The sequence below is a fragment of the Zonotrichia leucophrys genome, chromosome 9 (assembly GCF_028769735.1).
Source record: "Zonotrichia leucophrys gambelii isolate GWCS_2022_RI chromosome 9, RI_Zleu_2.0, whole genome shotgun sequence".
NCBI classification, from domain to species: domain Eukaryota; kingdom Metazoa; phylum Chordata; class Aves; order Passeriformes; family Passerellidae; genus Zonotrichia; species Zonotrichia leucophrys.
In genome coordinates this window covers 17,626,561-17,639,607 of record NC_088179.1, presented here as the reverse complement: position 1 = coordinate 17,639,607, position 13,047 = coordinate 17,626,561, and the positions used below count along the sequence as shown (strand labels likewise).

The 13,047-nt window shown below is 40.1% G+C and overlaps 1 long non-coding RNA gene across 1 annotated transcript in view; it reads left to right on the top strand.

Moving 5' to 3' along the window:
• Window positions 1–13,047, top strand: part of LOC135451881 (uncharacterized) — a 44,503-nt gene extending 31,456 nt beyond the window's left edge. Inside the window, exons 2-4 of the long non-coding RNA XR_010441450.1 lie at window positions 10,148–10,216; window positions 12,026–12,125; window positions 12,538–13,047. This is a non-coding gene — a long non-coding RNA (uncharacterized LOC135451881). The remainder of the gene's footprint in view (window positions 1–10,147; window positions 10,217–12,025; window positions 12,126–12,537) is intronic.

Here is a 13,047-nt window from a genome sequence, read left to right as displayed (position 1 = left end):
ACAAGATACTATAGCTACATTTCTGTCTCGGTTTCCTATAAATTTTGACTCTGCTTACTTAGGGCTGTGTTGAAAGAAGATGGTATAAATCTGAGAGTTTTAGCTGTTCCATCCTTCTGTTCAGTATTGAGGTTTTAAAATGATTACAAGCTCATGCCTATAAAAATGTCCTTGTTTCCATCACCTGTGTATGGCTTCCAGGCTACATCCTGGAATTTATAGATATTGTGCAGCTTACAAATGATCTATGGAGATTTTTGAGGAACTGTGTTCTCATCAGGCTTTGAAACTGAGATCATATTTGAGAGAAAATAGTGTTTAGGGAACAGAGAAAAAGAACAGCCTGAGCAAATGTAATTTCTGATGAGTATAATGGGTGGAAGTTTAAAGCCATTAAAAAGTGGCTGGAAGAGACTCCTGAGTTATTTCAGGCACTGCAGAGTAAATGTTCAGCCCCATTTGTATAATCTATGGTGATAAGAACAGAGATTCATCACCTCAGTTCCACGGTATTGGCTGATGCCAGTAAGATTCAATTCATGCCAGGAATCGTTCAGTGCTAGAGAAAATGGTCCTCAGAGGAGGACCGCTGCATGGCAAACTCACAGCCAGTGTCTCTGGGTTTTTCATTCCCCCAGACTTGAATGTTGTGTCATCCTCTTCTAATAGATGCCAAATGGCACTAAGCAATGGTCTCTGCAGCGTGCAGGGAGTGGTTTGTCCTTCCACAGCATTTCTGAGTTCTCAGAAATTCCCAGAGAGCTCTGGGGACCTCGTTGGGCCAAGCAGACAGACATTGGTGCTTTTACAAAAATACATATGACTGGCACTGTGCTTTAAACTGAAGAAAAGGTCTTGTAATATCCTTCAGATATTTGTAGCACGGATCTGAAACTGTAGCTTGAGAAATGCTGATAAAGCTGATTAGACCAGTTTAAAATACAGAAATATTTGTGCTTTACAAATACTGACCACTCTTCTCTGGACTGGTTCAGCTTGTTTTTGATTATATTTTGAATTTGTGTCATGTTGAGTTTTTCCCTGTAGCAGGTGCAGATGAGCATGAAAACTGAAGCAGAGAGCAGCAGTGTGCTGCTTGGGGAAATGGCAAGTGACTCTATAATTTACTCAGTGGTGTGCTTCTCCTTATAATTATTGCTAATTCAAAAAAAATCACTTTGAATTGCATGGCAGCATTGTGTAAGATGAGTGTAGAGATAAAACATGAATACAACCTGTGCCTTGTAGGCTGACAAATGAAGTGTAAGGTGCTATTGTTTGTTTACTGACTGCCTAAGCATGAGATGAACGATTATCTCTGCCTGGAGAGGCAGCCCAAGGTTTCCAGTGGTATCAATCTTCCTGTTTGTGATTCATTTGTGCAAACACTAGAGAGCTGAGCATGTAACTGAAGGCAATTACCCAATTACTTCTCTGCCCCTTAAAATGGCTGCTCCATTCCTTTTTGAAACTCAAGATTGCAGTGGAGCAAGACTGGGATGGTGAGCCCTGCTCCTGGACATGACAAGGCAGGTCCAGGCTCACAGTCCTGCCTGCAAACCTCCTCCCTGGGAATTGCTCCTGCCCAGCAGCAAGATGTTTCTAATGAGCTCACAGGGAGTGGGAGGAGGAGCTGGATTCTCCAGGAGCATCCAGGGCAGCCGAGATGTGGGAGCAGCCTCTTGCCCCTCCCCGGAGATGGCTGCACCTCTGTCAGTGTCAGGAGACTGCGGGACAGGGCTGGTTTTAGGGTGTGACACCTTTTTTGTGGTTCCTGTGCAAAGGTGTGAGGAAGCGGCAGGGGGAGGGCTCCCCAGCTGGCTGACAGCAGGATGTGAGCCCTGGGCCTGCTCTGTGCTTTCCATGGCTCAGCTAAAAGCAAACTCAATGGGGAAGCTGGCCTGGGCAGTAAAAACCAGATTAATTAGTTAGGTGTGAGCCTGATGAGTGAGTCGTCTTCCAACCCCAGTCTTGCCAGGACAGGTAATGCTGTTTTCCCACACCAAGCATTTGAGAGTTTGGCCTTCACTGGTGCTTCTTTCTTTCTGGTTTTGATCTGTAATACTTCATTCATTCCACTTTTGGCCATCTGATTCCCCACAAAGCACTGCTTGTCTGCAAACCAGCTGGAAGAGTAAACTGGGAAATGAACCAGCTCCCAGTCACAATTGTAGAAAGCTTAACCTATTTAGTGGATTAACACAAAATAAAATGAAGTGGTGACTTCACCACCACATAAAATGAAGTGGTGACTAGACAGTGATTTGTAAATATTTATATAAATAAGATATCTGATGGTATTGGACTCTGAAATCCAGTGGACACCTTAGATTAGGGATAAAGGCTTGCCTCCATTTGGGATTGAACACTGTAACAGCTTCATAAGGGAGGGCTAGGCTGCTTTGCATTTGAAATCATTATGTAAATAATTGTTAGTTTGTTTTTTTTTTAAATTAATGACTAAAAATACCTGGTTTTCACTAAAAAGTAAAGCCTGCATACGGGACATACCAAGTGAAACTCCCTGGCCTGTAGCAGGAGAAAGTTTAGACTAATAGCCTGTGAAACTACACTACCATTAACCACTAGAATAAATGTTTTAAAATTAACTTGGCAGTTCACCAGCAGCTCTTGAAGAGAGCACTAAAAAGTGAATTGTGGAAATGTAATGAAAGCAACACCATAACAAGACTCAGAGTCTTAATCTCCCAACTCACCAGGCCATTGAGGACCCTGGAGAAAAACCAGAATCACCTCTTGGTGTGTGAGAAGTACCTCAGATGGGCATTTCTGTGTAGCAGATGTGCTCGCTGGAGCAAATAAAACACCAGTGACTTAAAAATATATTCTGCATTGCCTATATCAAGTGTTGTTAACATTTTTCAGACCCACCTTTCCTGTAAGGCAGCGTTGGAAGGATGGGAATTATTTCTCCCTCAGGAAATGCACTGTTGGCACAGCCAGCTCACAGCCCTATGGACTAATTAGGAACAGAAACTGCAAACAAACACAAATCATTATTTGTGGACCACACTAGCTTTCTTCTGGAACTCAGTTTAGGTGCTAAAATAATGTGCACCCCATTAGCTTCAGTCCTGACTGTTCCTGGTTTGCCCAGACCTTGTTTGTGTAGCTGAGTGCCTGCAGAAGCATTACTGGAACCTGATGATGATGAAAGAGGTTCATTCCCATGGATCTGTTGGAACTGATCTCCCAGGTGATTGACTCTCCCTATCCACACATCATTCCCTGTCTTGCTTTGCTCCAATTCACCGTTGTTCAGCTTTTGTCAAAACTGAAAAAAAGAAAAAAAAAAAAAAAAAAAAAGAGAAAATTTTCTGCAGGAAATAGGGATCTCCTGGGGGAGATTTTTTTTTCAACTCCTAACCCCTAACCCCTAGGAGCATCACTGCATTGCTGTCAGAGTGGAAATGTATACAGCACAGGCTGCAGCCTCAGCTATCTGATCTTCTATAGCACAGTCTACCCGTGTACCAATTTGTAACACGTCCAAAGCCTTGTGAAAGCATCCCCATGAGTAGAATTACATGTGTCATATTTATTTAATGATAGATTTGCTAATACAGCACCCGCTCAACAGAATTGCAGACTACATTGAAATCAATCACTGTATGCAAACTGCTTCTAGCAAATGGGGCTAGAACTGAACTGTGCAGATCTCTGTGTGTTTGGTCATCTTTTTAAACACAGCTATTAATCTGGAGTGTCAGGCTTTTCAGACACATATTAGATGGTTTTCTGTTTCTGTTGTGTTTAACTAAATGAAAACTGGTGCCCTCTCTAGACTTGGAACCAAACTGCTGGAAGTCAGTGGGTGTCAGGAGTCAGGGCCTCTGTGTAATTAGGGAGAAAATTCAGTTTCCAGTCTAGAGCTCTCTCTAAAGCTTGAGTTTCTTCTTTGTGTGCATGTCCTGGGAGATGCATTTAGAGATGTTTGAGCCTGAAAAGGCCATATTTGGGTTACCACTTTTTGGAGATGCTTTTCTGGGATGCATCTTTTTTGTGGCTGCAGTGAAGTCCTCTTGGGCCCTGACCTGCTTCACACTGGGTCTATTCTGCTCACCCTCCACATCAGATATGCCTGAGAGAGGGAAAATCCCTTTCCACTGTGGTATGCTGACCTAAAAGAGCCTCTGGGGAGAGAAAAATGAATGAGAGCCAAAGGGTCTCATTCCCATCCCATTTACATCCCCACTGTAATTCCATTGGCTTACCTAGACTCCTTCCTGGAGGACTGGCACTCCTAAATGCCCCCAAAATACAAAAATAAACATTTGTCTCTTTACATTTCAACAGAGTTTCAATGCTTTGGGAAACGGTTTTATTTAATTTGTGTTTTTCATACTCCCTTGAAAGCTGGAGGTACTTGAGCTATAAAAGGAGTTTTGTGCACTGGATGCAGCTGACTTGATTTCCATAATGAAAAATACATGAATCATCAGCTGCAGGAGTATGTCCTGAATGTTTCTGAAAGTGTCCCCCAGAAAGATGGTCTAAAAGTTGAGGCAAACAAAAGAAATCTAGTTAGTTTGTATTAATTTTTTTTTAAAGCACTGGTATTAATGATAATGTGAATATTAAATAAATATTGCATTAATGATAACTAGTTAATGTTTAATTATTAGTTCAGTAAATAAGGTAATTATTCCATATTCTATCAAAGTTATGGGGTTAATTCTGGTCATCACTGGAAGGAGAGCCAGAATCCTTCCATGAATAATATTAATGTCTTTTATTCATGGTCCTAGATGAAGAATTAGGTGGGTATAAAAACTGACAGTGTTTCTTTAGCTTCAGAGGCAACTTTCATATTGGTGTTACAGGCCCTCACTGTCATAAATCAAGATTGTTCATCAGCTGCTTTCCATATTCACTTCTCTTTTTGGTTAATAGACTATTTTTCAGACCTGCCACAACATCAAGCTTTAGCCACTCAAGTATGGGAGAGCTTTTCTATAGCAGGAGATACCAACAGTAAAATTGTTGCTCAGCTGTAAGTGTGCCATCATTGTCACTCCAAAGGGCACTGGCAAATGAAAAATATCTGACAAATTGACAACTTGACAGCGACCCGAGATGGTGAATTAATCCACCTTGGCAGAAGGCTGTTGATGAATATTTAAATAGGTTAATAGTCAACATCAGAACCCTGAAACCAAATACAGGCTGGCAGCAGTAAGGAACAGGTAAATCTGATATCTAAATTATACTGTTACTAGTGTGCTTCAATCTCAGAATGGAAATCAGATCCTCAAATCTGAAATAAAAAAGTTAATAATCTTCCCTTAGAGATAGTTCTTTCAGCAACAGCCTTTTCTATCAAAAGAAGGTGCTTGTTTCTTTAATTTATGTGTGCCCTTACACAGGCAAATCCCAGTTCCTTATTCAGCTCAAAGACACACACATTCAAATAAGAAGATGAATAAGCTCACAAAAGAGAAATATATTAAAAATAAGTGAATCCCATCTGAATTGGCATTGATAAATTTTGAATATACCCACGAGTCTCTCAATTTCTCTGTTCTTTCTCCCACAACACAATGAGAAATACTCCTTGTTCCAACCATGTATGACAGATAGACAGGAACACGTCCCTTTGGGGTGGTTTTCATGGTGTTCTCACAGCCAAGATCTGCTCTCCTGAGGATGCCATCAGCCCAGCACCAGAGCTGGAGCTGCAGAAAGTGAGAAGTGAGAAAGGAGCATGAGGATGTGTAGCAGTGGTGTAGATGATCCAACCTCAGCTCTTCACTGCGGTTCTTTCTGGGTCACCTGCAGTATCTTTTTGGCAAAATGCACAAGGGCAAGCTCAGCTGGCACCACACACATTTACCTTGCAGAGTAGCATTAAAAATGTACAAGTTGGACAATGCACTTTGTCCGTATCACTTTCAGGTACTTTCAGGTGGCATTCCTCCAAAGGGCTGATGCAGTTCAATAGCAGTGGGTTTGGCCATCTGTGGGCTCTCTAATGAATTCTTTGACTAACCCAGAATCCTGCTTGGCTCAAGAAAGGCTCCATAGCAGCCAGGCAAGTTGGGTGCACTGGAGTCTATCTGTTGTCTAAGGATAACTCAATTCCATGTTAATAATAAGAGCATGTGGTGGTCAAATCCATTCTCATTGTGTAAATCAAAGAGTGGTTCTTATGAGAATCTGTTCTTGGTCCAATACTAATCAGTATTTTCATTAAGAACTGGGATTAGGGCATACTGTGTTATTATATTTGCAGATGACACCAAGATAGAAGGCACTTTGCAGGAGAAAAGGTAAATTTAAAAAAATCTTAGTAAAGTAGATAAATAGTCTGGGTGGTGCTAAAATAAAAATGGTAATTTTTAAAAAATAGGAATTATTTAAGAATAATGAACTGCACAAGCACTAGATATAAAGTGACCAATTTGGCCTGCCAGGAAAAAAGTTTCAAATATTACAGAGCATACATTTGCAAGTAGTCAAAAGCATAATAGCTGTAAGGGAAAAAACAAGCATATCTTGTTATGGGTTATACAAATACATGTGAGATAAGTGAAATTATTTTTCCATTGCGTGCAGCACAGATAAGCCCTCAGTTAAAGTACCAGTTCCATTTGGTACTTGTAGATTTGGAAAAGAAGTGGCCAGGATAATGTCCAGATGACAGCAAAACAAACAAACAAACAAACAAAACCCCAGATTTTATCAGAAAACTTAAGGAAACTGGTGATCTTCAGGTTAAAGAAGATCTATACTGTATGAATATTTTCATATAGTATACAGGTATTTCTCAGTATTAGACTTTATATTTGGGCCAGGAGAAGAAGCAAAAATGTTGCCTATTGGTGAAGAAGATCTAGATTAGAAGTTCAGAAAAATTTAACGTTTTGGGGGATATTGAGCTTTTCTGATTGATTTTTAGGAGCAGCTGGGTGACCAAATTTGGCTGGTGCAGCAGGCCTTGGGCAGGAGTGTGGGACTGGAAAACTGCTGTCCATTTTATTTTCTAGAAAACAATTGCTTAAGTCCCAGCTGATGTCAATGGTACTGAAATATATGAATATATTTTTTGTGGAACAAGCAAAACTGAGATAAGCAGAAGAGAGGGAAATACAGTAACTTATAAAACATGGAAGACTATTTTGTTTGCTATGGCTCATCAGCTAATGTTTCTTACAGATCTATTTTAACAAATAGATTCATAGGCAGTATGATATTAAAAAAAATAAAATCAGAGAATATTTGTGTCTCATTGGCAAATTTAAAAATGTGAATTTTCTCTGCTTAAGAATAATTTTTGTTCTAGGAAGCAAGAAGTAGAAGGAATGTATGTCAGATGTGTACTTGCAAAGAGTAACGTCAGTTAGGTCTGCACAGTAGGGATAAACCTCCTGTGGCCCTGCATTGTTCCCACTCAAGGCAATGAAAAGGCTGCTATTTTTTTCAGCTGGACAATCTCAGAGTTATTTTAGCAATTAGGTTCACATAATGAATTAATTACATAAAATTATAAGCAATTTGTAGACAAATACAAAGAAATTAAATTAACTGGATAAATTATATGCTGTGAACCACTCATCTGTAGTACTTATCTTTTGCTATTTTGTACCCTTAGAAATATTCCAAATAAGAAATACAGTCTAATAAAAGTGATTTAAAGAATATAATTTTTACAAGATTGTTTAATTGATATGTGGATTATTTAATAATTTTTTGTGAAATTATTAAATAAATTCCAAAATATCTTGTGGAAATATATCACAAAACACAATCACTAGTACATTCTCTCTTGTTTTTCTGAGTCCAGCATTTAAATCTGCAATGGAGCCTGTCCCTCCTGGCTGTTTTTCATTGAGCCAGTGAAATAATTTCAGATTATAGCAGTGGCACAAATCCTAGGGTAAAATCAGAAACAGGGTCAGGTTGCTCACAGGGAATTCAATGTTCCAACGCTAGAACTGATTTATTACCAACTAGTTTGTTTATAGCTATCTTTGATATCTTCTGGCTACTTTGAATTATGCATTGTTGACATACCCTCAGCCAACCTCTACTGATATTAATAAAACATTGAAAACAACAGATATTCAGCTAAGGACAGAGTAAAAAATGTTTGAAGACCTCTAGATTTGTTTCAACAGGGTGAGGCTTAACATCTTATAGCAATAGCATCAGTACTGTACATTTGCTGTGATCAAACATACAGTACTGTAAGAAAACTGACAGAAGGCTAAAACCCAAACTTTTCATTCCATCAGAACCCTTAGCAACTAAAATTGTCTCCTTTCAGAAAGGCAGGAGATTGGGAAACAAAAATAAAAATATGTGAGGAAATTACAAAATATGGGAGATTTATAGATTTACAGCTGCAGCAGGCCTAGATGGAGAAAGTGAGACAGCAGAAAAGGGATTAGGATTAGGATTACTTATGCACTTATATAACATTTGTTCTAAATTTGATTACAGTACTCAGTAAAATGAGAACTCAGTATTCATCATGCACAGCAAAAAAACTTGATGTCAGCATCTTCATTTACATTTGCAAAAATAATTAGGAATCATTTGTAAAATGCTTTAATTATGTTAATCAGCCAATGTTTTGCTACACTTTGAAGACATAAAGGATTGTAGGAACTTCAGACAGAGCAACCATATGCTTGTTTGCCTCATATGGCTGTAGGAACATCATCTGTCATGTTCATAGCTGGTTTTTTTTTGTCTGCAGAGTCCCCAGTTATCCCTGCATGGTAGATTATTGCACCATACTTCTAGAATACTAGGCCATGAGGGGATTTTTAAAAAAATAATAAATATATGCACACACCCTCTCCGGTTTTGAGTATCCAGCTTCAGCTTTATAAAGCTTAAGTGCTAAACACTTCCTATGTGTTTATTTGTTCTGCAGCTCTTTCAGAAACTTGACTGAAATGGTAGACAGGTTTTTGAACTCTGAGCCTATGTGACTTTTCTTAAAGCTTAGCTGGAAATGAGATGTGAAGGTGTTGTGGAATCAGTGGTACCGTGACCTCTCCTCAGACTTTACATACACTTTTCCTGTATGGTACCTAACTTGGCTTGAAAGTGATCTCCAACCTAAAGGCCAGGAAAGTCTCATTCCCCAAGAGCTGCATCAATTAACCCATTTTACTATATTTATGCCAAAATAAAGGGGGGAGGGGAGGGGAAAACCCCAACCAAAAGCCTTTTTTGTGATTGCTGTGAACCAAAGAAGAATGTGCTGTGTCTGTGTGAGGGAAGCCTGGCCCGGGACAGGGCTGGGGTGGGAAGGGAGGTCAGCAGCAGTTGGGAGCCAGCCTGGCATTCCTGATGGACACACCTACGTGGGAGATCTGCCCAGAGGCATGCAGGGTGTTATTAGCACAATGTGAACACGCTTGGTTCGGGTGGGAAGGATGGTGGTGAAAGGAAAGCTGGTGGAAAGACAGGTCCAATCATAAATACCAGCTGGAGATGTGATTAATTTACAATTTCTGAAGAGCCAAAAACTTTACTGTAAACACTGTGTTGGAAGGAAGAGTTGTTTTTGCCAGCTTATTCTGTTTGGTAAATGCTTTTGTAAAACCCTTTTGCTATATGAAATGCATCTCTGTTAGCAAAAATTGCTTTCACAGTTGCACTAATGAACCTCTCCAGTGCTGAGCAAGTACAAGATTTTATCTTCATCTGTGAGACCCTCTCCTACCCACTGATATATCTGAAACCTGTGTTCATGACCAACCTTGGCAGAGCTCTTCTATTCTGTCCTTTGCCACCCAAGGTGTCTGTATCAGTTTCAGATGAGGCAGTGAAATTTTCTTCACCTCCCAAGGTGTCTGTCTCGCCTCTCCAAGCCTCCTTGCCTTGTTCCCTGAGGCATTTGTGTAACCCAGCCAGGCTGGAGCCCCGGGCTTTGTCATGGACATGCCTGTGCAAGGGAGTGACCACTACTCTTTAAGGTACCTGAACAAAGCAGGGATGGGGGCATGAATTTAATCTCTCACCCTTGAGAAAGGGAGGAATATTCACCAATATCACCAATATTGGCTAATATCCTGCCACTTACTATTGAGGCACAGACTTAAATAAAGGGGAATTGGTGGAAAGCACTGAATTATGAGGCTCTGGTAAATTGTTTTCCCTTTTCTCTTAGGTGAGTTGAGAGAAAGGAAGACTCTGGAAAAGGAACCTGTATAATCACAGCTTGTTGCTGCTGGGACAGGTAAGATCCACAGGCATTCAAGTTGGGTTTTCAGCATTCAAGCTGGCCACAATCCAGCCAAGAGCACAGCTGGAGGAACACCTTCAGAAATATCTATTTCATCATTTGAGTGCATTATAGGAACATGTTAGCTGGCATTATATGAGCTGACTCAAATACTAAAAAACTGAATCCTGAAGACAAAAAATATGTTAGTTATGACAACTTAGTGCATATCTAAATCCCACAGAGATTTATGCAATTTGTAAAGTCTGAACCAAAAGGTGCTCTCAGAAAACCTCTATCCAATTCAGCAGTTTACCCTCCAAGGCATGGGAAGCTGAAATTCTACATGAGGGTGCTTGAAATCCTACTTCCCACTACCTGGAGAGCATTTCATATATTAGATGTTACACTATTTTGAAGCAAGCTGTTGAACTAAGAGAGAGTGTACAACCATGGCCAGAATCCCCATGTTCCTTTCCCACAAAGATCTCAAACTCCTTTTCAAGGTAGCATCCCTAGGTGTGCAACTGTTTGTATCACAGTTGTCACGGTAATGTCCCAGGGGACTGGTGTCAAGAGACCTGGAAACCAGGCCCTGTGTTTATTCTCCAGAGTTCAATCTTTCTTTATCCACTCAGTGATCTTAACTGAAGCACTACAAAGTAGAAGAAAAAAAAATTCCCTGTAGAATATCATGAGTTCTTTGTTGAGGTGCATCATTTTCTGCCTGGCAATTTTTTACAAAGGTTAACCAAGAGGTGATGTATGAATGCCAACAATCATTAGGGCTTATAAATTAGAAAAGGAAATTGTTATTAAAAGATGAGGATAAGAATGAATAAGTTGGAAAAGTGTATATTTATAAATCATTAAATAAAGAGTCTGGAGAAAAATTCACATTTTATAAGGTTATCCTTGTTTATAATATAGAATTGCAAAATTATGTCACCGCCAAGGATATATTAGAAATTAACGAACTTTCCTGAACACATTTTCTAACAAAACCATTGTTTTGCAAGCTTATGAGTCCTCCACTTTCCATCAAGACAGGGCCATTGGAGATGTTCCAAACTTATGAGCCATGGGTTGAAAAATTGTATTTCTTCCCTAAAAAAAAAAAAGCAAGCATGAATAATTAGCATTTTATACTTCATCCTGGTCATACTCAGCTTCATGAAGATAAGGGATGGCTTTCCAGGATTTCCTATTTCTTCTAATCTTGGATTGCTTCCCTGGGGAAAAAGAAAACAAAACAGCTTTAGAGAAAGCCACAAGATGAACATTGCGGCCTACAGGCAACATGTAATTAAAAAGTTAACAGTGAGGCTGAAAGGAAAGATGAATTTTAATGTTTTCCAAAGCTTCCTGTTATCCTGGGGCCTTGCAAACTGAGTAGCACTGATTGTAAACTCTCTTGACTTGCATTTAGCAGGCCAGGCCATTCCACAGAGCCAGGGATGAGGCAAGTGCAGAGCATCTTTTGGTGAAGTGTGGTGCAGTGCAAAGTTCTCTGTGCCTGCAGGGCACTGACAGGTTTGACCTTCTGTGTGTCACATGGAGCCCCTCGCCTGGCATTTGAGATCCAGATCTCTTGAGCTTCATTTGTTGGGTAGAAGTTGAAGTTCTACACTCAACAAAGCTCTCAAGTGAAAAGAAAAAACAGCAGCGGAAAGGTGAGGTGTGACGTCAAGATCCAGGTTTTACCAACTGAGAGAAAGGATAAGAAGAAATAAAAAAATACTGCATTATTGTGAAGATCCAGTAAGTGTCTTGGAAATGTCACCTTGTGCATCGTGTCATTTAATCTCATTTTATTTCTTTCAGGGCACAAAAAGGGAGTGACAAACTGCTTGCAAGGTTTCCCTTTAAAAAGTTCAGTTCGTTTTTTAACTCTTACTTTTTCCCGGAAGACTGGTTGCTGTAGGTAAGAATACACATGTGTCTTTAGGTGAAAAGCCTTGTGACTGAAAATCAGTCACTGATTATCTCTGTATAATTGATGCTTCAGTCAGTAAGTGAATGCTTGAGGAATAAAGATGCTTTGAAGCCCTGTGTCTCTCAGGCAGCCCTTAACCTCAATGGATTAGGAAAAAAACTGATATTTTTATAGTGTGCATTTTCAATTAGCATCATAATTAGCAAGTAAATAATGCCTAGATTAAAATACTAATTTAGAGAAATTACAAAATATTTCAATAACACCAAAGGAATTTTCCACCAGGAAAATGATACTGTAAGGAGTATTACTGGTTTTTGCTACAGAAACCTACATCCCTACTCTGAACTTCCATCTCTACTCGGCACCTCTTTGTCTTTTCTGTTTTTCTGTCTCAAAGGACAGAGGTGTTTTCTAGATGCAGCACAAGAGCTGGGCTGCCCCAAAGTCAGTGCAGCAGATGAGCCCACCCCCTTTGCAGCACCCTGGGAGCCTGGGATGGGGCTGGTGCATCCAGGCATGGGCAGGTGACAGGGCTCAGCTGTCAGAGTTTTCCAAGGCAGGAATGCTGCAGGCAGCTCACCCTCTGGCATCAGGGCTGCACTTCCATCTCCTCTCATCATGCACTGGTTGTGGCCATACAGCCTGGCAGCATCTCACCAGTTCCTGCTGGAAAAAACACCATTCGCTGGCCCCAAAACACCATTCAAAACTAATGGAAATGTGTGAGTGTCTCCCACAGGAACAAATTCAGGGAGAAGCATCAGCAGCCCCAGTGACAATTTGATGGTTGCATGTTCAGGCAATGATTCTGTGGTTACCAATGTTTAATTTTATAAACCTAAAAGTAGCACCATTGATTATATAAGAATTACTCATGCATGCATAAATAAAAGCTTGCTGGACCTAA